Source organism: Ascaphus truei, unplaced genomic scaffold (genome assembly GCF_040206685.1).
Source record: "Ascaphus truei isolate aAscTru1 unplaced genomic scaffold, aAscTru1.hap1 HAP1_SCAFFOLD_576, whole genome shotgun sequence".
Taxonomy (NCBI): domain Eukaryota; kingdom Metazoa; phylum Chordata; class Amphibia; order Anura; family Ascaphidae; genus Ascaphus; species Ascaphus truei.
Genome location: NW_027456908.1, coordinates 168,402 through 192,741, shown reverse-complemented (window position 1 = coordinate 192,741; position 24,340 = coordinate 168,402). Strand labels below are relative to the sequence as shown.

The 24,340-nt window shown below is 43.4% G+C and overlaps 1 long non-coding RNA gene across 9 annotated transcripts in view; it reads right to left on the bottom strand.

The window, feature by feature from the left end:
* Nucleotides 1-582: 582 nt before the first annotated feature.
* LOC142485378 (uncharacterized) overlaps nucleotides 583-24,340 on the bottom strand; it is a 45,932-nt gene continuing 22,174 nt past the window's right edge. For 3 of the 9 annotated variants that reach the window (XR_012798409.1, XR_012798410.1, XR_012798412.1), the window contains exons 14-24: nucleotides 23,745-23,854; nucleotides 22,639-22,734; nucleotides 21,091-21,194; nucleotides 17,195-17,314; nucleotides 16,079-16,174; nucleotides 14,525-14,636; nucleotides 10,822-10,941; nucleotides 9,738-9,835; nucleotides 7,706-7,816; nucleotides 4,289-4,398; nucleotides 1,830-2,917 (exon numbers count right to left, since the gene is read on the bottom strand). This is a non-coding gene — a long non-coding RNA (uncharacterized LOC142485378). Of the gene's footprint in view, nucleotides 643-1,829; nucleotides 2,918-4,288; nucleotides 4,399-7,705; nucleotides 7,817-9,737; nucleotides 9,836-10,821; nucleotides 10,942-14,524; nucleotides 14,637-16,078; nucleotides 16,175-17,194; nucleotides 17,315-19,742; nucleotides 19,846-21,090; nucleotides 21,195-22,638; nucleotides 22,735-23,744; nucleotides 23,855-24,340 lie in introns of those variants that run through there. The other 6 variants (XR_012798414.1, XR_012798413.1, XR_012798415.1 and 3 more) reach the window with 6 other exon arrangements.

Here is a 24,340-nt window from a genome sequence, read left to right as displayed (position 1 = left end):
AAAGTAGAAAAATAATCCTAAGTGTCAACCCTAACCCTAACTTTGAACCCTAACCCTAACTTTGAACCCTAACCCTAACTCTTCTCTGATTGGTTAGTACCCAAATGAGTCACATACCTAAATTTTCGTATTCCCCTATAACCCTAACCCTAACCCTAAGTTTGAACCCTAACCCTAACCCTAACTCTTCTCTGATTGGTTAGTACCCAAATGAGTCACATACCTAAATTTTCATATTGCCCTATAACCCTAACCCTAACCCTAAATTTTCGTATTCCTCTATAACCCTGGGCCAAACAAAAATAGAAAAATAATCCTAAGTGTCAACCCTAACTTTCAACCCTAACTTTCAACCCTAACTCTTCTCTGATTGGTTAGTACCCAAATGAGTCACATACCTAAATTTTCGTATTCCCCTATAACCCTAACCCTAATTGAGGGAGCAAATGTATAACTCAAAACCTGAGGGGGAGGTATAGCACGAAAGCTTGCACAGCAGCTGATGAAGATTATAGTCTTAAAGTTACGTGTACCTGTCAGGGCATTCAAGAATGTCAATTCTCACAAGTGCAGAGTTTATGATAATGCTGAATCCAGTTCCCCTCCAATTTAATTTTAATATAACTTTTTCATTCTTCATTACTGCAAAAATCAAACCAAAAAAGAACACATTGTATAACTATTTTCCAAATGGATTGAATGGCATATTCAACATTGACTGTGTAATGCCAATACACCCCACTCACTCGTAGTGAAGCACATACTGTACCAGTGTTGAAAGTAGGCTGGTACAGTCAGGCAAAACAATAAGTGCGTGTACTAAGTACCTTTATGAATTAAAAGGACATTTAAATCTCACAGTCTCTCTCCATCTCCGCAACAGTGCGGGCGTCACATCAGTGACATGGATGCACATATATGGATAAGCCCATATTAAGGCCTCACACGTCACTGATGAGACCCAGCTGTGTATGGATATATGCAAAGAAACAGGGAGATGCAAGGAAAAGGAGGGAGAGAGACAGGGAGAAGGGAAACGGAGGCACGGATGGAGAGAGGGAGTTCTTCCCAGCTTCTGCGGGCCTCTCTCTTCCACTGGTGCATGCCGGGAGCTGGTCCAAACATCCACAAAGTGTGTGTGTGTATTATTGGTTGTATTTTATGGGGGTAGGAGGTTAGTGTGTATATTGTGTGTGTGTGGAAGTATAATATTGTGTTTAGGATATTAGAGTGTGCATATTATGTTGAGGTGCAGAGGAGAGTATTAGATTGTGTATCTTGTGTATGGGGTATTGTGTATATTGTGTTTGGAGCTATAATATTATTGGGGAGATATTATATTATTGAGGAGGTATTATAGTGTGTATTGTGGGGAGAATTAGTGTGTGTGTTGTTTGGGAGTGATATTCGGGAGGATTGTGTGTGCAGAAGGAAGAATGAGTGAGGGGGGAGTAAGGGAGCAGGATTGAATGAGAGGGGGTCATTGAGTGATAGCGGGGAGGGGAGGGAAGAGTGAGGAGAGTGGGTGTAGGAGGGAGCAGTGCAAGAGACCGTCGGGGGCAGAATACATGGTGAGAAGGGAGGCTGCCTAGAAGCATAAAAATCTACTTCACCACTGTTCTGTACTCTCTTCAATACTCTGTGTTACAGATCTCTCTGGCAAGAAATGGGGTCCAATGGCAAAGACTGCTCTAAATAAGATAGTATAAATGAACACAGAGAGAAATTCCAAAGAGTAACCCAAGAAAATACAAGTGAAATCTAATCGTAAGGTAATTAGTCCCATTAAGTGAAATACATAAAGGAATAGTCCATAAAAAAGCACAAAGGAAAAAAATAGGAGTACTTTATTGTGATGTTACATTTCAGAGAATATAAAATTATAGGAAAACAATTCCACTTTGTTCAGAAAACCAGAAAGTCTTGGTCCCAGGTGGACTGAATTTTTATTGCAAATAAGTTCCTTAATACACAAGTAAAGAATATAGTTACTTATTCTATTCTCTACTGTAAGACGTGCCACATTGCCCAATATTTGGGTACAGTGCCCAGATTGTGACCATGCACTACAGAGGTGAGATTCCCCCAACTCCAATTTGCTACACACTCCAAGAGAGATTATTGTGATCAGAGATGGAATGAGAGGGGTGAGAAGGGTCGCTGCCCAGGGAGTAGCCTGACAGGGGGTACAGAAATCTCTTTTGGTGCATATATTGCGGAGCTGCATTGATTGACTTGTCAATCAGCTCTGCTGCCTATCCCATTGACATCATGATCCGGCACTGTGATCAGCTGCAGCGCTGACCCAGGTGTGTTAGTGCAGCACTTTACAGGGAGGGAACAGAGGTTGTGGATGACAGATGCTGGGGATAGGCCATGAGTACGGGCCAGAGTAAGGTGGAGACTTTCTGTACTCTGCATACAGGACACTGCATGCATGACAGTGTCTGTGTGTGTGTGTGTGTGTGTGTGTGTGTATTCCAAGTGTCAGTGTGCATAAGTAAGTGTGCTCTGTAAGTATGCCTGTGTGGCAGGTGTAGGGGGGTGGTTCAGCTGGAGGAACTTATCCAGGCACAAAAGCACATAGATGCCCCAGATTATACCACCCCAAATGCTGATAATATCCTGCTGCACTTTACAGAAGATGATGCAGATGTCAGTGGGTGGTGGGTTCATTAAATCCATCCATCATATCATAGCCACACTGTGCATATGATGTACTGAATCAATCACAGGAAGACATCTCCATGGTAGGGGTAGAAGTTAACAGAATATGTCCAGCACTGTGGTGTGTAGCCCATAAATAATAATTGTGCACATTACAGAACATACTTGCAACTGCAAGATCATTTTGCTGCTTGTAGTGTTTGCTCTTGTCCTGTGCAGTGTTGTCGTAGATCTGTCTCTTCAGTGTTCACTGCAATAAAAGTAAGACATTGCATTAATATTACAGAAGTTTGGGAGCTGAAATCCCACTATGCTGCAGACATTTTCCCTTTGCATAAGATTCTTGTGCTTATATCTCAATGATGATCAATAACAACTACATCATAACACAGCCGCTCAATACAAAATATGTATTTGCTATCAATGGTCATGGAGGCCAAACGTCACACAATGTACAGATATACTGCTGCGGCCGAGTTTATTCGAGCATTTGCCCGTTCTTGGCCGCAGCAGTAACCTGGCGCACGCCGGAGGGTGCCGGGCCCACGCCGAAGCAGCGGAGGAGCGCCCTCCGATCGGGGCTTTCTCCCTTCCGCTGCCGGGTCCGTCGGGTCCCCCGGAACCCCCTGCCGCTGTCCCCCACATCGCGGGACACCAGTGCTCCCTCGGGGAGCCCTGGACACGCGTGCAGGGGGCGCAGGCACCCGCTGACGCGTGACCGTGCATCGGTGATGCGCGGCACGCTGAGGGAGTGCGGCTAGCACGCCGGGGCATCCCCCAGCTTGCGGTGCTAGCCGTGCTTCAATAAAACGTGTCGTTAGTGTAGCAAGGATTATTTCTTCATCTGGTGCATTATGATGGGATGTGTTGTAAGATTCTGCATTAGTAGCATCACTGAATCTTTTGGAAACTGAGTAATAGTCTATGTTTTAATGCAATATTATGGATGATCAGCCGGTAAAATAAAGCTTACTGTTTCTGTAGCCATGCTCTACCCATGATGTGCTGAATCAATGACTGCAGAGTGATTCAGAGTGGTAAACATGACTGGAACTCATCTCTGAATAGAGGACAGAACAGCAGTGCAGAGTAGGAGGTGAATGTATCTCAAATGGAAGACTTAGTAGCTGTGTGGGGAGTAGACAGTACAGACTGATCAAATAAATAGTTAAAGGAGTATCTTCAACATTACTTGGCTTTGTTATCCACATTGAAGTTTCTCTTGTTTTTTCTGTTCTTTAAATCACTACTACTGATGCCATGTGTAACCTGTACTGAGAGATATACTCTACTGGCCTAGATGAAACCATATGATGCAAACAGGATTCATCCCACTCCAGATTCATATGATTGCACCACTTCAACCTTTAATAAAACACATAGAACTACAGCAGTGCGCTACTGCACATGTTCTTGTTATGAATGGTAGTAGATGTGGTCCTTGGGTCAATACTTCATACAGCAGCCACACTCTACTCATGATGTATTGAATCAACAAAAACCTGCATGGTACAGATCACAGGAAGGGTAGAGTAGAGGGGAATATGTCCAATGCGAAACCCTTAGCAGCTGGATTGTGTGGAGTCAACAAAACGACAAATACTAAATGAGAAATATACACATTGCTTATCTGTCTCTGTGTAGTCATTTTCCTCCTCTTCAACTGTCTTTCAAAATTTCTCTTCTGACAGAAAAGAAACACATGGCTTCAATATTCACTGTTCTTCCCTCCTGAAATAAAAGTTAAGCATTGCATGGTTATGATCATACATACAATGAACCTTGCGCCAAACCATGTGATCCAAAGTAAATCCACCTCCCTCCCATAGCTGGGTTCCTTCTAGAGCTTCTACCACACAAGTCATTAATGTTCGTGACACTGTACTGCAGTCACAGTCTGCACACAAAGTACTGAATCAATTACATCACACTGAAAAGGCAGTCTACATGATGCAATAGTTAACCATAATAACTCTATCATGCAAATGACAGGAAAACCTATATGTATATCATTAGGGGAGAGGGGAAAAATAATTAAAAAATAAGTGCGACAAATAAAAACAGATTATAGGAAAGTAAATCCTTGCCCTGGGAACTTTACAATCTAATAGAAATGTTAGAAGACTTAAAGAGAGGCAGCAGTTGGGGGAAGAAGTGCAGTAGATGACAATGCTTGTCCTTAATGGTGGGTACAATTAGTAGAAAGCACATCTTGGGAACAATAGTTGGTAGCAGTGACTGTGGGTGTGGGACAGTAGCCACGAGTCAAAGTTTTTGAAATGCTTGATTTAAGTCGTGAATTTTAAGATTGGTCTTACATGTGGGTGGAAGAGGTTATGTTGGCATATACTGAGTGTGAGGAAGTTTCACATGTACGGTGCAGTGATGGAAAATGGTTTCAGGCAAGTGAGAGAACAGTAGAGGTGAAAGAAGTTTACAGGAGACAGTTATGGTTATAGTGCAAGAGACAAGTAAGGGCATAACGAGAGATCAAAGATGATATGCAAGAAGGAGCAGATTAATGGAGAGCCTTAACAAAAAGGTAAGGAGGAGAACTTTGTAGGTGATACAAAAACTTGATGGGATGCCAGGACAGGGATTTAAGGAGATGAGCAGAGACTGTTGTGGGAGAAAGTGAGATAATTCAAGCAGCAGAGTTTTGCATAGGAGAAAGTTGTGAAGCATGGAGGCCTGTTAGTAGTATGTTAAAATAACCTATAGGATAACAGTATACATTGGAGTTTTAGCAGTAGGTTGAGAGGGGAAAGGGAAGATCTTGGCAATATTACAGAGAAAGAGGCAACACATTTTACCCATAGCCGTGCATGTGAATGGAGATGGAATTGAAGAGCCAAATGTTACTCCTATGCAACATGTTTGATGACAAGATAGATGGTAGTACTGTTTACTGTGATGGAGAAAGGGGATAATATGAGCCCAGTTTTAGACATTAAGTTTAAGGCAGTGGAGTGCCATCCATGAGCATATAGCCAGGAGACAACCCAAGAGTAGGGACTGGATTGCAGGAGTGAGAACAGGGGTGGATAGATTTGTGTGTGTATCATCCGCATAGAGATTATATCTAAGGCCAAAAGCATTGATGAAGTCACCAAATGATAGTATGTAGAGAGAAAGAGAGATCTCAGAACAGAGACCTGATGTATACCCACAGATAGATCAATAGAAGACGAAGACATGTTAGCAACAGAGATGGAGAATGTGTGACAGGAAAGTTATGATGAAAACCAGGATAGAACTTTGTTACTGAAACCAAGAGAGAGTTTAGAATATGAAGGAGGAGAGTGATTGAGAGCATCAAACGCAGCCGATAGATCAAGTAGGATTAGTAGGGAAAAGTGACCTTGGGAATTAGCTTTAAGCACAGTCTGTAGAACGTGCTGTACGAAAGGCAGGTTGTAAAGGATCCAGGAGGGCATGTGATTTAAGAATGTTGACACTAGCAATTAGAAGGCAAACAGCATGAGGGATACAGAGCGGTAGTTAGTAAGGCACATAGGGTGTAGTTTGTTTCTGACAAAAGGGTGACCGCTACAGGCTTAAAGTAAGAGGGCAAAAATCCAGAGAATAGGGAGAAATTGAAGATGTGGGTGAGAGTGGGGACTAAGAGATGCAGTAAGGTGTGAGGGGATACGATCTAGAGGGCATGTGGTAGAGGGAGAATAGAAGATGATTAGCTTCCAGCTCTGTAAGAGAAGAAAAGGAGTCAAGTGCAGAAGGAGATTTGGGTAGAAGGAGAGAAGGGGGAAGGGACAGAAGGAATCTCCTTTTGGGTGGCATCCACCTTGCCTCTGAAGTAGTCAAATGCTTGAGGAGAAGTGAAGGAAGGATGGCAAGTGGGAGGAGAAGGTCAGTGGAGGGAGTCAAATACAGAGAAAAAAACAGCGTAAATTAAATTTGAGTGTTGATGAGTGTGGAAAAAAGTAGTGTATTTAGCCCTAGAGAGCAGCTTTATACAGGACAGAAGACATTTTTACTGTAGAAAAATCAAACAAAGTGTGAGATTTCCTCCGTAGGTATTAAGAACAGCGAGTGGAAGTGTGATGAGTGTGTTTGGGAATTTAGCCAAAGGTGTGGGTTAGAGGGATGAGTGTGTCAGAGCCTAGAGGGGGCATATAGATAGGAGGATAGCATTGTAAGAGTTAATAAGATTGTTAGTTTAAGCAGAAAGAGAGAGAGAGAAGAGAGGTTAGAGTAGATGTCAGAAGAGAGTTTAATTAAGCAGAGGCAAATCAGTGGGACAGGTAAGATGCGGTGAGGGGAATGACTGATTGTGACTGATGAGAGCAGAAGAGGTTATGTACAACTAGAGCCTTGTTAGTAAGAGTGGACATTCCAGAGGGCACAGGAGAAGGGAAGAGAAAAGTAAGGAAAGGAATGTGGATTACATTAGATAGGTTAACACTCTTAGTAGGGAGGCCTGATGTGTATATGAGCCGGTCCAAGATTATAAGAGATATCCCCCAACATCAGCGAGCATAGAAGGAGACACAGAGATAGGTGTAGAGAGAGACAGAGATAGGGATATGTAGAGAGAGAAGGGCGTCAAGAGAATGAGACAGATAGGCGTAGAGAGAGGAGACATAGAGAGAGGGGGCTTTGAGAGGGGGGCGTAGAGAATGAGGGAAGGTGGAAGAGAATAGGATGTGCAGGAGTGCATTTCATTGAGCAGTGCAGAAATAGCTGCAATAGAGGTCTGTACAAATGGTGCTTTGTGTAGACACATGCAAAGGTAGGGGAAGGAAAGTGTATAGAACATGTGGATAAAAGCAGGAGTGTGGAAGTTAGAGAAATTAGAAAAGTTTTACAGAGCAGTGAGGAAACAGTAAACAGAAAGAACAAGAGAGAGGTTACATTGGGATGACGTGCTGTGGTAGAGAGAAATGCTAGGAGAGAGCCTCCAGATATTAGAGGACATGAATTGAGAGAGCAAATGTATAAATCAAAACCGGAGGGGGAGGTATAGCACGAAAGCTTGCACAGCAGTTGATGAAGATTATAGTCTTAAAGTTGCGTGTACCTGTCAGGGCACTCAAGAAGGTCAATGCTCACAAGTGCAGAGTTCATGAAGAAATGCTGAATCCAGTTCCCCTCCAATTTAATTTTAATATAACTCTTTCATTCTTCATTACTGCAAAAAGCAAACAAAACAAAACCACATTGCATTACTATTTTCAAAATGGATTGAATGACATATTCAACAGTAACTGTGTGATGCCAATATTGCCTTCTCACTCGTAGGCCAGTACGGTCAGGTACCCAGTACTGATAAAACAATAAGTGCCCGTACTAAGTACCAATATGAATTATAAGGAAATGTAAAATCTCCAGGTCTCTCTCCATCTCTGCAAAAGATATATGGATAAGCCCATATTAAGGCATCACGTGACTGTCACTGACTGGGTATACGCAAAGATGCAGGGAGATGCAAAGAAAGGGAGGGAGAGAGACAGGGAGAAGATGGGAAACGGAGGGAGGCACGGATGGCAGGCCTCTCTCTTTCACTGGTGCATGCAAGGAGCTGGTCCCAACATCCACAAAGTGTGTGTGTATTATTGGTTGTGTTTCATGGCGGTAGGAGGATAGTGTGTATATTGTGTGTGTGTGGGAGTATTATATTGTGTGTAGGGTATTATAGTGTGTACACTGCCGACACGTTTAAATCGAGCAGGGCTAGTTCCGCAAGCCGGGGGATGCCCCGGCTTGCTAGCCCCACTCCCTCGGCGTGCCGCGCGTCATCGATGCGCGGTCACGCGTCATCGGGTGTCAGCGCCCCCTGCACGCGCGTCCAGGGCTCCCCGAGGGAGCCCTGGTGTCCCGAGATCGCGGGACGGCTGCAGGGGGTTCCGGGGGACCCGGCGGACCCGGCAGCGGTAGGGAGAGCGCCCCGATCGGAGGGCGCTCTTCCGCTGCTTCGGCGCGCGCCCGGCACCCTCTGTCGCGCGCCAGGTTACTGCTGCGGCAGAGAACGGGCAAATGCTCGAATAAACTCTGCCGCAGCAGTATATTATGTTGAGGTGCAGAGGAGAGTATTAGATTGGGTATCTTGTGTTAGGGGGTATTGTGTATATTGTGTTTAAGACTATAATATTATTGGGGAGATTATTATTGAGGAGGTATTAAAGTGTGTATTGTGGGGAGTATTAGTGTATGTATTATTTGTGGGTGACAGATGCTGTGGGTAGGCCAAGAGTACGGGCCAGACTAAGGTGGAGACTTTCTGTACTCTGCATACAGGACTCTACATGCACTGCAGAGGTGAAATTCCCCCAACTCCAATTTGCTACACTCTCCAAGAGAGAATATTGTGATCAGAGGTGGAAGATGAGCAGGGTCACTGCCCAGGGAGTAGCCTGTCAGGGGGCATGGAAATCTCTTTTGGTGCGTATGTTGCCACGTGGCATTGATTGACCGGTCAATTAGCACTGCTTCCTATCACAGTGACATGATCCGGTGCTGTGATCGGTTGCAGCGCTGACCAAGGTGTGTTAGTGCAGCAATTTACAGGGAGGGAACAGAGGTTGTGGGTGACAGATGCTGGGGGTAGGCCAAGAGTACGGGCCAGAGCAAGGTGGAGATATTCTGTACTCTGCATGCCCATCCTGCATGCCCAGGACTCTGCATGCATGCCAGTGGCTGTGGGGTGTGTGTGTGTAGGTATGCCAAGTGTCAGTGTGCATAAGTAAGTGTGCTGTGTGTGTAAGTAAGTTTGCCTGTGTGGCAGGAGGTGTAGGGGGGTGGGGGGCGGGGGGCGGTTCAGCTGGAGGACTTTACCCAGCACAAAAGCACATAGATGCCTCTGATTATATCACCCCAAATGCTGATAATATCCTGCTGTAGATGCACTTTACAGAAGATGATACAGATGTCATCAGTGTTTGGTGGGTTCATTAAATCAATCCATCATATAATAGCCACACTGTGCATATGATGTACTGAATCAGTAACACCAATCACAGGAAGACATCTCCATGGTAGGGGTAGTGTTGAAGTTAACAAAATATGTCCAGCACTGTGGTGTGGAGCCCATACATAATAATTGTGCACATTACCAGAACAACATACTGTCAACTGCATGATCATTTTGCTGCTTGTAGTGTATACTCTTGTCCTGTGCAGTGTTGTAGTAGATCCGTCTCTTCGGTGTTCACTGCAATAAAAGTAAGACATTGCATTAATATTACAGAAGTTTGGGGGCTGAAATCCCACTATGCTAATGACAGTTTCCCTTTGCATAAGATTCTTGTGATTATATCTCAATGATGATCAATAACAACTACATCATAACACAGCTGCTCTATACAGAATATGTATTTGCCATCAATGGTCATGGAGGCAATATGTCACACAATGTACATATATAGCAAGGATTATTTCTTCCTCTGGTGTATTATGATGGGAGGGTGAGATTCTGCATTATCAGCATCAGTAAATCTGTAGGAAACTGAGTGATATTCTATTTTTTAATGCAATATTAGGGTAAAATAAAGCTTGCTGTATCTATAGCCATGCTCTACCCATGATGTGCTGAATCAATGACTGCAGAGCGATTTAGAGTGGTAAACATGACTTGAACTCATCTCTGAATAGAGGGTAGCACAGTAGTGCAGAGTAGAAGGTGAATGTATCTCAAATGGAAACCCTTAGCAGCTGTGTGGGGAGTAGACAGTACAGACTGACCAAGTAAATAGTAAAAAGTAGTAACTTCAACATTACTTGGTTTTGTTCTCCACTCCTGTTTTTCTGTTCTTTAAATCACTAATACTGATGCCATATGTAACCTGTACTGAGAGTTATATACTCTACTGGCCTAGATCAAATTAAATGATGCAAACAGGATTCCTCCCACTCAAGATTCATATGATTGCACCACCTCAACCTTTCATAACAATAACATAGAACTGCAGCAGTGCGCTACTGCACATGTTCTTGTTATGAATGGTAGTAGATGTGGTCCTTGGGTCAGTACTTCATACTGTAGCCACACTCTATTCATGATGTATTGAATCAACAAAAATCTGCATGGTACAGATCACAGGAAGGGGTGGAGTAGAGGTGAATATGTCCAATGCGAAACCCTTAGCAGCCGGATTTTTTGGAGTCAATAAAACGACAAATACTAAATGAGAAATATACACATTGCTTATCTGTCTCTGTGTAGTCATTTTCCTCCTCTTCAACTGTCCTTCAATTTTCTATTTTGCAAGAAAATGAACACATGGCTTCAATATTCACTTCTGTTCTGCAGTCTTTCCTCTTGAAATAAAAAAGTTAAGCATTGCATTATTATTATTATAATTATTATTGACGATACATACAATGAACCTTGCTCCAAACCATGTGATACAAAGCAAATCCACCTCCCTCCCACAGCTGTGCTCCTTCTAGAGCTTCTACCACACAAGTTATTCATGTCAGTGAAACTGTACTGCAGTCTCGGTCTGCACACAATCTACTGAATCAATGACATCACACTGTGTCACACTATGTCATGCTAACGACAGGAAACAATCTTTGTATATATAATAATAATAATAATAATAATAAAAAAAAAAAGACAGGACAGACACTCCTACATTGCAATCAATAGAAAATAACTGGGACAGGCACTTCAAGGATGCATACGGTCCCGGATAAACTGTAGCTACCTATACATGTGTGCCTTGTCTCTAGACTCTGCATATATCTCTATTTATATACCACCCATTGTGTACTCAGCGCTTTACAAGAGAGACCAAAAAGTACAGGAAATTATTATACGATAAGTTCAACAAACAAAAACAGACAATAGGAAAGTAAATCCCTGTCCTGGGTAGTTTACAATCTAAGAGAAATGTAAGGAGACTTACAGAGAGACAACAGGTGGGGGAACAAGTGCAGTAGATGACAATGCTTGTCCTTAATGGTGGGTACTTGTAGTATAAAGCACTTCTTGGGAACAATAGTTAGTGACTGAATGAGTGACAGTAGCAACGAGTAAAAGCTATTGAAATGCTTCATTTAAGTTGTGAATTTTAAGGTTGGCATATACTGAGTGTGTGTGAGTTTCACAGGTAAATTGATGGGAAAGGGTTTCAGGCAAGAGAGCGAGTGCGCAGTAGAGGTGTAAGAAGTATAATGGAGACAGTTATTAGTAGAGCTTAGGAGACGAGGAAGGGCATAACGAGACCAAAGATGATATGTAGGAAGGGGCAGATGAATAGAGAATAGTGTTGGACTGGGTCCTCAACTATAAAAAAAATGGGTAGCGGGTACCCGGCCAAAATGAAAGGTTCTACCCGGTCAGGTACACGGTTTGGCACTTACCTTCTGGGTGGCGGTGACATCTAGGATAAGCAGCAGTCCTGTGACGGTGGCAGCATCTGTGGTGTCTTCAGCCAGCAGGGGAGCTGCAGGCTCACAGACACAGCTTACCTGCTTCGGTGCTGTGGAAGTGATTCCTGCAGCTCCCCCCGCCAGGTGAAGACACCTCTGATGCTGCCACCATCAGAGGACTGCTGCTGCTGATCCTAGATGTCTTAGGAAAGGTAAGTATAAAAGATTATTTCCAGCTGCCCTGACATTACCCGACGCCGGGTATTACCCGGCCAAGTCCACTTCTCAGTGGCCGGTTTCGAGTAATATCCGGGTAGCTGGAAATGTGTCGGGTAACGCCGGGTACTCGGTACACCACTAATAGAGAACCTTAACAAAAAGGTAAGGAGGAGAACTTTGTAGGTGATCTGAAACTTGATGGGAAGCAAGGAGAGGGATTTAAGGAGGAGGAGGAGATGAGCAGATACGGTTGTGGGAGAAAGGGAAATTATTCAAGCAGCAGAGTTTTGGATAGATTGCAAATGAGAAAGTTGTGAAGCAGGGAGCCCTGTTAGCAGTATGTTAACCCATACGATAAGGGCATGCATTGGCGTTTTAGCAGTAGATTGACAGAGAAAAGGGCAAATCTTGGAAATATTACAGAGAAAGAATCAACAAACTTTAGCCAGTGTCGTGAATGAAGATGGAAAGGGAAGAGTCAAATGTTACTCCTAGGCAATGTGCTTTCATGACAGGATGATGGTAGTACTGTTTACTGCGATGGAGAAAGGTGATATTAGGCCAGATTTAGGGGGAAATATGAGGAGCTCAGTTTTAGACATTAGGTTTAAGGCAGAAGAGTGTCATCCATGGAGGATATAGCCAGGAGGCAACCCGAAACTAGGGACTAAATTGCAGGAGTGACGGTAGGGTGGATAGGTGTGTGTATCATCTGCATAGAGATGATATCAAGGGCCAAAATAGTTGATAAGGTCAACTAGTGATAGTATGTAGTGAGAGAGGTCCCAGAACAGAGTCCTGAGGTATACCAACAGACAAAACAACAGGAGACAAAGACACGTTAGCAACAGAGATGGAGAATGTGTGATGGAGAAGTATGATGAAAACAAGGATATAAGTTTGCTGCGGATACGAAGAAAGAGTTTAGAATATGAATGAGAAGAGTGATTGACAGTATCAAAAGCAGAAGAGAGATCAAGCAGGATTAGTAAGTAAGATGGACCTTGGGAATTTTCTTTATGTACATAATTGGTTACATTGGGAAAAGCAGATTGTGAAGGGCCCAGAAGAGCATGTGATTTAAGAATGTTGATCAAACGGGAGATCACAAGACGTTCTAGCAATTAGGAGGCAAATGGTAGGAAGGATACAGGGCGATAGTTAGAAATTCACACAAGGTCAAGGTTATTTTTGAGAATAGGGGTCACCACTGCATGCTTAAAAGGAAGAGTTGAAAGAGCCAAAGGATATGGAGGAATTGAAGATGTGGGTGAGAGTGAGAATATAGGATTGAGAGGGCATGTGGTAGAGGGAGAAGAGAAGATCAGGTTCCAGCTTTGTGACAGGAGAAAAGGAGTCAAGAGTGCAATGAGATCTAGATAGAAAAAGAGAGAGGGGGAAGGGAGAGAATGAATCTACTTGTGGATGGCATCCACCTTGCCTCAAGTGAGCAAAGGCTTGAGGAGAAATAAAGGATGGATGTTAAGTGGGAGGAGAAAGTCAATGGTGGGACTCAAATACATAGAAGACAGTGTGAATGAAATTGGAGTGTTGATGAGTGAGGGAAAAGTAGTGTTTGACCTTAAAAAAATGAGCAGAGAACAGGACAAAGGTTTAGTGTAGAAAATCAGACTGTGAGATTTCCTCCATAGGTGTTAAGAGCAGCAGTGTGATGTGATGAAGTGTGATGAGAGCGTGCTTGTGAATTTAACCAATGCATGGGTTAGGCTGCGTCTATAGTAAGCACGCAACAGAAGGCAAAGTTAGCGCATGCCTGTCGCTCCAGCAATCCCTGCACTGAGGTCCGAGGCGACGGGGAGGCCCTGCATCGCTTGCACGCACTGTGGACGACCAAGCGTGTGCCCATGATAATCACGGCCTTAGAGGGATGAGTGTGACAGAGCCTAGAAGGGGCATATAGATGATGGAGGAGGGAGGAGGAGGGAGGAGGAGGAGATGCTAGCATTGTAAAAGTTAACAAGATAGTTAGTTTAAGCAGAAAGTGAGGAGAGGTTAGAGATAAGGGTAGATGTCAGAGGAGAGAGTTCAATTAAGCTGAGGTATCGAGTAGGACAGGGGTGAGGGGAATGAGAGGTGGTGGATGATGAGAGCAGAAGAGGTCATGTACAAATAGACCATGTTAGTCGTAGAGCAGACATTCCAGAGGGCACGTGAGAAGGGAAGAGAAAAGTGAGACAAGGAATGTGGATTACATTAGATGGGTTACTACGCTTAGCAGGGAGGTGGAGAGAGAGGCAAGAGGCAGAGGGTGATGTAGGGGTAGAGGAAGAGATGTTGCATGTACCTTGTCAGAACATTAAAGAACGTCAATTCACACTGGTGCAGAGTTGAGGATGAAATGCTAAATCCAGTTCACGTCCAATTCAATTTTAACAGAACTTTTTCATTCTTCATTACTGCAAAAAAAAAAGTAAAAAACAATGCATTACTATTTTCAAAATGGATTGAATTCCCCCAACAATGACTATGTGTTACCAATATATCCCTCTCAGTCCCACTGCAGCACATACTGTACCAGTGTGAAAGTAAGAAGGTACACAGTACCGGTAAAACAATACGTGCCGGTACTATGCACCATATGAATTATAAGAGGATGTAAATCTCCCAGTCTCTCTCCATATCCGCAACAGAGCGGGCTCCGGTCAGTGGCATGGATGCCCATATATGGATATGCTCATATTTGGGCATCCCATGTCACTGACCGGAGCCGGCTCTGAGTATAGGGATATATGCGGAGATGCAGAGGTGCAAGGAAATGGGAGGAGGCACGGTGAGAAACAGGGAGAGACCACAGGAAGATAGAGGGCAACAACTTCCACAAGGTACTTGTATGGGTATAATTGTTTGTATTTTGTGCAGAGGGGGTAATTTCAGATAAAATACAATTCTCCACCCTCTACGAAACAATTCCACTTTGTTCAGTAAGCCAGAAAGTCTTGGTCCCATGTGGACTAAATTTAAGGCAAATAAGGTCCTTAATACACAAGTAAAGAATAAAGTTACTTATTCTCTACTGTAAGAAGTGCCACATTGCCCACTATTTGGGTCCTGTGCCCAGATTGTGACCATGCATGGCAGAGGTGAGATTCCCCCAACTCCAATTTGCTACACTCTCCAAGAGAGATAATTGTGATCAGAGGTGGAACTAGGGGAGGGTATGAGCAGGGTCACTGCCCAGGGAGTAACCTGACTGGGGGCACGGAAATCTCATTTAGTGCATATGTTGCGGCACTGCATTGATTGACCGGTCAATCTGCACTGCTGCCTGTCACAGTGACATCCTGATCGGGCACTGTGATCAGCTATAGCACTGACCCAGGTGAGATAGTTCAGCACTTTACAAGGAGGGAACAGATGTTGTGGGTGACAGATGCTGGGGGTAGGTCAAGACTGTTGGCCAGAGTAACGTGGAGACTTACTGCACTCTGCATGCCCATCCTCTCCCTGACATCAGGGGAAGGAAGTGGCCCTGGGGTGTGTGTAGGTATGCCAGATGTCAGTGTATGCATAAGTAAGTATGCCTGTGTAGTGGGAGGTGTAGGGGCGTTAAGCTGGAGGACTTAAAACAGGCACAAAAGCACATAGATACCTCTGATTATACCGCACCAAATGCTGATAATATCATGCTGTAGCTGCACTTTACAGAAGATGATGCAGATGCCATCATTGGTTGTTGGGTTCATTAAATCAATCCATCATATCATAACCACACTGTGCATATGATGTACTGAATCAGTAACACCAGGAAGACATCTCCATGTTAGGAGTAGAGTTGAAGTTAACAGAATATGTCCAGCACTGTGGTGTGTAGCCCATAAATAATAATTGTGCACATTACCAGAACAACATACTGTCAACTGCAAGATCATTTTGCTGCTTGTAGTGTATGCTTATCCTGTACAGTGTTGTAGTAGATCCGTCTCTTCAGTGTTCACTGCAACAAAAGTAAGACATTGCATTAATATTACAGACGTTTGGGGGCTGAAATCTCACTTCGCTGCGGACAATTTCCCTTTGCATAAGATTCTTGTGATTATGTCAATGATGATCAATAACTGCATCATAACACAGCCGCTCTATACAGAAGATGTACTTGCTCTCAATGGTCATGGAGGTAATACGTCACACAATGTACAGATATAGCAAGGATTATTTCTCCCACTGGTGCATTATGGCATTATGATGGGAAATGTTGTGAGATTCTGCATTATCAGCATCACTGAATCTTTTGGAAATTAAGTGATATTCTATGTTTTAATGCAATATTATGGATGATCAGCCGGTAAAATAATAATAGCTTGCTGTATCTGTAGCCATGCTCTACCCATGATGTGCTGAATCAATGACTGCAGAGAGATTCAGAGTGGTAAACATGACTGGAACGCATCTCTGAATAATGGGCAGCAAAGCAGTGCAGAATAGGAGGTGAAAGTATTTAAAATGGAAGATCCTTAGCAGCTGTGTGGAGAGTAGACAGTACAGACTGACCAAGTAAATGGTAAAAGGAGTAACTTCAACATTACTTGGCTTTGTTCTCCACATTGAAGCTTTCCTCCTCTTTAAATCACTAATACTGATGCCATGTGTAACCTGTACTGAGAGTTATATAATCTACTGGCCTAGATGAAACCATATGATGCAAACAGGTTCCATCCCACTCCAGATTCATAGAATTGAACCACCTCAACCTTTCATAACAATCACATAGAACTGCAGCTGTGCGCTACTGCACATGTTCTTGTTATGAATGGTAGTAGATGTGGTCCTTGGGTCTTTACTTCATACTGTAGCCACCCTCTACTCATGATGTATTGAATCAACGAAAACTTGCATGGTTCAGATCACAGGAAGGGGTAGAGTAGAGATGAAAATATTCAATGTGAAACCCGTAGCAGCCGGATTGTGTGGAGTCAATAAAACGACAAATACCAAATGGTAAATGAGAAATATACACATTGCTTATCTGTCTCTGTGTAGTAATTTTCCTTCTCTTCAACTGTCCTTCAAATTTTCTCTTTTGCAAGAAAAGGAACACATGGCTTCAATATTCACTTCTGTTCTGCAGTCATCCCTCCTGAAATAAAAGTTAAGCATTGCATTGTTATTATGATAATACATACAATAAACCTTGCTCCAAACCATTTAATGCAAAGCAAATCCACCTCCCACCCACAGCTGTGCTCCTTCTAGAGCATGCATGTCAAACTCCAGTCATCGAGGGTCCCAAACAGGCCAGGTTTTCAGTAGGGATATCCTGAAAACCTGGCCTGTTTGCTGCCCTCGAGGACTGGAGTTTGACATCCTTGTTCTTGAGCTTCTACCACGCAAGTCATCCATGTGAGTGACACTGTACCACAGTCCTGGTCTGCACACAATCTACTGAATCAATGACATCACACTGTAAAGGCAATCTACAAGATGTATTAGTTGTCCACACTTCCGAAATGTTACTCTTATGTCCAAATCACTTATTCCCATGACCTGATATTTGTATTTGTTATTTATAGGATTGTCACAAAGAGTTGATGAGGTCACCAAATGATAGTATGTAGAGAGAAAGAGAGATCTCAGAACAGAGCCCTGATGTATACCCACAGACAGATCAATAGAAGACGAAGACATGTTAGCAACAGAGATGGAGAATGTGTGACAGGAAAGTTATGATGAAAACCAGGATAGAACTGTGTTACGGATACCAAGAGAGAGTTTAGAATATGAAGGAGGAGAGTGATTGAGAGCATCAAACGCAGCAGATAGATCAAGTAGGATTAGTAGGGAAAAGTGACCTTGGGAATTTGCTTTAAGCACAGTCTGTAGAACGAGCTGTACGAAAGGCAGGTTGTAAAGGATCCAGGAGGGCATGTGATTTAAGAATGTTGACATTCTAGCAATTAGGAGACAAACAGCAGGAGGGATACAGGGCGGTAGTTAGTAAGGCACATAGGGTGTAGGTTGTTTCTGAGAAAAGGGTGACCACTACAGGCTTAAAGTAAGAGGGTAAAGAGCCAGAGAATAGGGAGGAATTGAAGATGTGGGTGAGAGTGGGGACTAAGATGCAGTAAGGTGTGAGGGGATACGATCTAGAGGGCATGTGGTAGAGGGAGAAGAGAAGATGATTAGCTTCCAGCTCTGTAAGAGAAGAAAAAGAGTCAAATGCAGAAGGAGAATTAGGTAGAAGGAGAGAAGGGGGAAGGTACAGAAGGAATCTCCTTGTGGGTGGCATCCACCTTGCCTCTGAAGTAGTCAAATGCTTGAGGAGAAGTGAAGGAAGGATGGCAAGTGTGAGGAGAAGGTTAGTGGAGGGAGTCAAATACAGGGGAAAAAAGACAGCGTAAATTAAATTTGAGTGTTGATGAATGTGAAAAAAAAGTAGTGTGGTTTGGCCCAAGAGAGAAGCTTTATACAGGACTGGAGACATTTTTACTGTAGAAAAATCAAATATCAATTGTGTGATTTCCTTCATAGGCATTAAGAACAGCGAGTGGAAGTGTGATGAACATGTTTGGGAATTTAGCCAAGGGTGTGGGGCTAGAGGGACAAGTGTGTCAGAGCCTAGAGGGGGCATATAGATAGGAGGATAGCATTGTAAGAGTTAATAAGATTGTTAGTTTAAGCAGAAAGAGAGAGAGAGCAGAGAGGTTAGAGTAGATGTCAGAGGAGAGTTTAATTAAGCAGAGGAAAATCAGTGGGACAGGTAAGATGGGGTGAGGGGAATGACTGATTGTGAATGATGAGAGCAGAAGAGGTCATGTACAACTAGAGCCTTGTTAGTCAGAGAACGGGCATTCCAGATGGCATAGGAGAAGGGAAGAGAAAAGTAAGGAAAGGAATGTGGATTACATTAGATAGGTTAACACTCTTAGCAGGGAGGCAGAGGCAGGGAGGCCCGATGTGTATATGAGCAGGTTCAAGATTATAAGAGATATCCCACACATCAGCAAACATAGAAGGAGACACAGAGATAGGTGTAGAGAGAGACAGAGATAGCTCTATGTAGAGAGAGAGGGACGTAGAGAGAATGAGACAGATAGGCGCAGAGAGAGGGGGCGCAGAGAGAGGAGGCGCCAAAAGAGGGGGCGCAGAGAGAGAGGGGGCGCAGAGAGAGGGGGCACAGAGAATAGGATATTAAAGAGTGCTTTTCATTGAGCAGTGCAGAAATAGCTGCAATAGAGGTCTGTACAAATGGTGCAGTGTGTAGACACATGCAAAGGTAGGGGAAGGAAAGAGGAGAACATGTGGATAAAAGCAGGAGTGTGGAAGTTAGAGAAATTAGAAAAGTTTAACAGAGGAGTGAGGAAACAGCAAGCAGAAAGAACAAGAGAGAGGTTACATTGGGATGACGTTCTGTGGTAAAGAGAAAATGCTAGGAGAGAGCTTTCAAATATTAGAGGACATGAATTGAGGGAGCAAATGTATAAATCAAAACCTGAGGGGGAGGTATAGCACGAAAGCTTGCACAGCAGATTATAGTCTTAATGTTGCGTGTACCTGTCAGGTTCAGGTTATTCAAGAAGTTAAATTCTCACAAGTGCAGAGTTCATGATGAAATGCTGAATCTAGTTCCCCTCCAATTTAATTTTAATATAACTTTTCCATTCTTCATTACTGCAAAAAGCAAACAAAACAAAACCACATTGCATTACTATTTTCAAAATGGATTGAATGGCATATTCAACAGTGACTGTGTGATGCCAATATTCCCCACTCACTCGTAGTGAAGCACATATTGTACTAGTGTTGAAAGTAGGCCGGTAGAGTCAGGTACGCAGTACTGATAAAACAATAAGTGCCCGTCGTAAGTACCAGCTCCGCAACAGTGCGGGCATCACATTAGTGACGTGGATGAACATATATGGATAAGCCCATATTAAGGCATCACGTGACCAGAGCCGTCACTGACTGGGTATACGTAAAGACGCAGGGAGATGCAAGGAAAGGGAGGGAGAGAGACAGGGAGAAGATGTGAAACGGAGGAAGGCACGGATGGAGAGAGGGCGTTCTTCCGAGCTTCTGCGGGCCTCTCTCTTTCACTGGTGCATGCCGGGAGCTGGTCCCAACATCCACAAAGTATGTGTGTATTATTGGTTGTATTTTATGGGGGTAGGAGGGTAGTGTGTATATTGTGTGTGTGGGAGTATTATATTGTGTGTAGAGGTGCAGAGGAGAGTACTAGATTGTGTATCTTGTGTAAGGGTGTTGTGTATATTGTGTTTGGAGCTATAATATTATTGGGGAGATTAGTATTGAGGAGGTATTATAGTGTGTATTGTGGGGAGTATTAGTGTGTGTATTGTTTGTGGGTGACAGATGCTGGGGGTATGCAGCAATCCCTGCACTGAGGTCCGAGGCGGCTCTGCATCGCTCGCACACACTGTGGACGACCAAGCATGTGCCCATGATAATCATGGCCTTAGAGGGATGAGTGTGTCAGAGCCTAGAAGGGGCATATATATGATGGAGGAGGGAGGAGGAGGAGGGAGGAGGAGGGAGGAGGAGGAGATGATAGCATTGTAAAAGTTAACAAGATAGTTAGTTTAAGCAGAAAGTGAGGAGAGGTTAGAGATAAGGGTAGATGTCAGAGGAGAGAGTTCAATTAAGCTGAGGTATCGAGTAGGACAGGGGTGAGGGGAATGAGAGGTGGTGGATGATGAGAGCAGAAGAGGTCATGTACAAATAGACCTTGTTAGTCAGAGAGCAGACATTCCAGAGGGCACGTGAGAAGTGAAGAGTAAAGTGAGACATGGAATGTGGATTACATTAGATGGGTTAATACGCTTAGCAGGGAGGTGGAGAGAGAGAGGCAAGAGGCAGAGAGTGGTGCAGGGGTTGAGGAAGAGATGTTGCATGTACCTTATCAGAACATTAAAGAACATCAATTCACACTGGTGCAGAGTTGATGATGAATCCAGTTCACCTCCAATTCAATTTTAACAGAAATTTTTCATTCTTCATTACTGAAAAAAAAGAAAAGTAAAAAACATTGCATTACTATTTTCAAAATGGATTGAGTTCCCCCAACAATGACTATGTGTTACCAATATATCCCTCTCAGTCCCACTGCAGCATATACTGTACCAGTGTGAAAGTAGGAAGGTACACAGTACCGGTAAAACAATACGTGCCGGTACTATGCACCATATGAATTATAAGGGGATGTAAATCTCCCAGTCTCTCTCCATATCCGCAACAGAGCGGGCTCCGGTCAGTGGCATGGATGCCCATATATGGGTATGCTCATATTTGGGCATCCCATGTCACTGACCGGAGCCGGCTCTGAGTATAGGGATATATGCGGAGACGCAGAGGTGCAAGGAAATGGGAGGAGGCACGGTGAGAAACAGGGAGAGACCACAGGAAGATAGAGGGCAACAACTTCCACAAGGTACTTGTATGGGTATAATTGTTTGTATTTTGTGCAGAGGGGGTAATTTCAGATAAAATACAATTCTCCACCCTCTACGAAACAATTCCACTTTGTTCAGTAAGCCAGAAAGTCTTGGTCCCATGTGGACTGAATTTAATGCAAATAAGGTCCTTAATACACAAGTAAAGAATATAGTTACTTATTCTCTACTGTAAGAAGTGCCACATTGCCCACTATTTGGGTCCTGTGCCCAGATTGTGACCATGCATGGCAGAGGTGAGATTCCCCCAACTCCAATTTGCTACACTCTCCAAGAGAGATAATTGTGATCAGAGGTGGAACTAGGGGAGTGGATGAGCAGGGTCGCTGCCCAGGGAGTAACCTGACTGGGGGCACGGAAATCTCATTTAGTGCATATGTTGCGGCACTGCATTGATTGACCGGTCAATCTGCACTGCTGCCTGTCACAGTGACATCATGATCGGGCTCTGTGATCAGCTATAGCACTGACCCAGGTGAGATAGTTCAGCACTTTACAAGGAGGGAACAGATGTTGTGGGTGACAGATGCTGGGGGTAGGCCAAGACTGTTGGCCAGAGTAATGTGGAGACTTACTGCACTCTGCATGCCCATCCTCTCCCTGACATCAAAAGAAGGAAGTGGCCCTGGGGTGTGTGTAGGTATGCCAGATGACAGTGTATGCATAAGTAAGTATGCCTGTGTAGTGGGAGGTGTAGGGGCGTTAATCTGGAGGACTTAAACCAGGCACAAAAGCACATAGATACCTCTGATTATACCGCACCAAATGCTGATAATATCATGCTGTAGCTGCACTTTACAGAAGATGATGCAGATGTCATCAGTTGTTGGTGGGTTCATTAAATCAATCCATCATATCATAGCCACATTGTGCATATGATGTACTGAATCAGTAACACCAGGAAGACATCTCCATGTTAGGGGTAGAGTTGAAGTTAACAGAATATGTCCAGCACTGTGGTGTGTAGCCCATAAATAATAATTGTGCACATTACCAGAACAACATACTGTCAACTGCAAGATCATTTTGCTGCTTGTAGTGTATGCTCGTCCTGTGCAGTGTTGTAGTAGATCCATCTCTTCAGTGTTCACTGCAACAAAAGTAAGACATTGCATTAATATTACAGACGTTTGGGGGCTGAAATCTCACTTCGCTGCGGACAATTTCCCTTTGCATAAGATTCTTGTGATTATGTCAATGATGATCAATAACTACATCATAACACAGCCGCTCTATACAGAAGATGTACTTGCTATCAATGGTCATGGAGGTAATACGTCACACAATGTACAGATATAGCAAGGATTATTTCTTCCTCTGGTGCATTATGGCATTATGATGGGAAATGTTGTGAGATTCTGCATTATCAGCATCACTGAATCTTTTGGAAATTAAGTGATATTCTATGTTTTAATGCAATATTATGGATGATCAGCCGGTAAAATAATAATAGCTTGCTGTATCTGTAGCCATGCTCTACCCATGATGTGCTGAATCAATGACTGCAGAGAGATTCAGAGTGGTAAACATGACTGGAACGCATCTCTGAATAATGGGCAGCAAAGCAGTGCAGAATAGGAGGTGAAAGTATTTAAAATGGAAGACCCTTAGCAGCTGTGTGGGGAGTAGACAGTACAGACTGACCAAGTAAATGGTAAAAGGAGTAACTTCAACATTACTTGGCTTTGTTCTCCACATTGAAGCTTTCCTCCTCTTTAAATCACTAATACTGATGCCATGTGTAACCTGTACTGAGAGTTATATAATCTACTGGCCTAGATGAAACCATATGATGCAAACAGGTTCCATCCCACTCGATTCATAGAATTGAACCACCTCAACCTTTCATAACAATCACATAGAACTGCAGCAGTGCGCTACTGCACATGTTCTTGTTATGAATGGTAGTAGATGTGGTCCTTGGGTCAAAACTTCATACAGCAGCCACACTCTACTCATGATGTATTGAATCAACAAAAACCTGCATGGTACAGATCACAGGAAGGGTAGAGTAGAGGTGAATATGTCCAATGCGAAACCCTTAGCAGCTGGATTGTGTGGAGTCAATAAAACGACAAATACTAAATGAGAAATATACACATTGCTTATCTGTCTCTGTGTAGTCATTTTCCTCCTCTTCAACTGTCCTTCAAAATTTCTCTTCTGCCAGAAAAGAAACACATGGCTTCAATATTCACTGTTCTTCCCTCCTGAAATAAAAGTTAAGCATTGCATGGTTATGATCATACATACAATTAACCTTGCGCCAAACTACGTGATCCAAAGTAAATCCACCTCCCTCCCACAGCTGTGTTCCTTCTAGAGCTTCTACCACACAAGTCATTAATGTTCGTGACACTGTACTGCAGTAACAGTCTGCACACAAAGTACTGAATCAATTACATCACCCTGAAAAGGCAGTCTACATGATGCAATAGTTATCCATAATAACTCTGTCATGCAAATGACAGGAAAACCTATATGTATATCATTAGGGGAGAGGGGAAAAAAATAAATAAAAAATAAGTGCGACAAATTAAAACAGACAATAGGAAAGTAAATCCTTGCCCTGGGAACTTTACAATCTAAGAGAAATGTTAGAAGACTTAAAGAGAGGCAGCAGTTGGGGGAAGAAGTGCAGTAGATAACACTGCTTGTCCTTAATGGTGGGTACTTTTAGTAGAAAGCACTTCTTG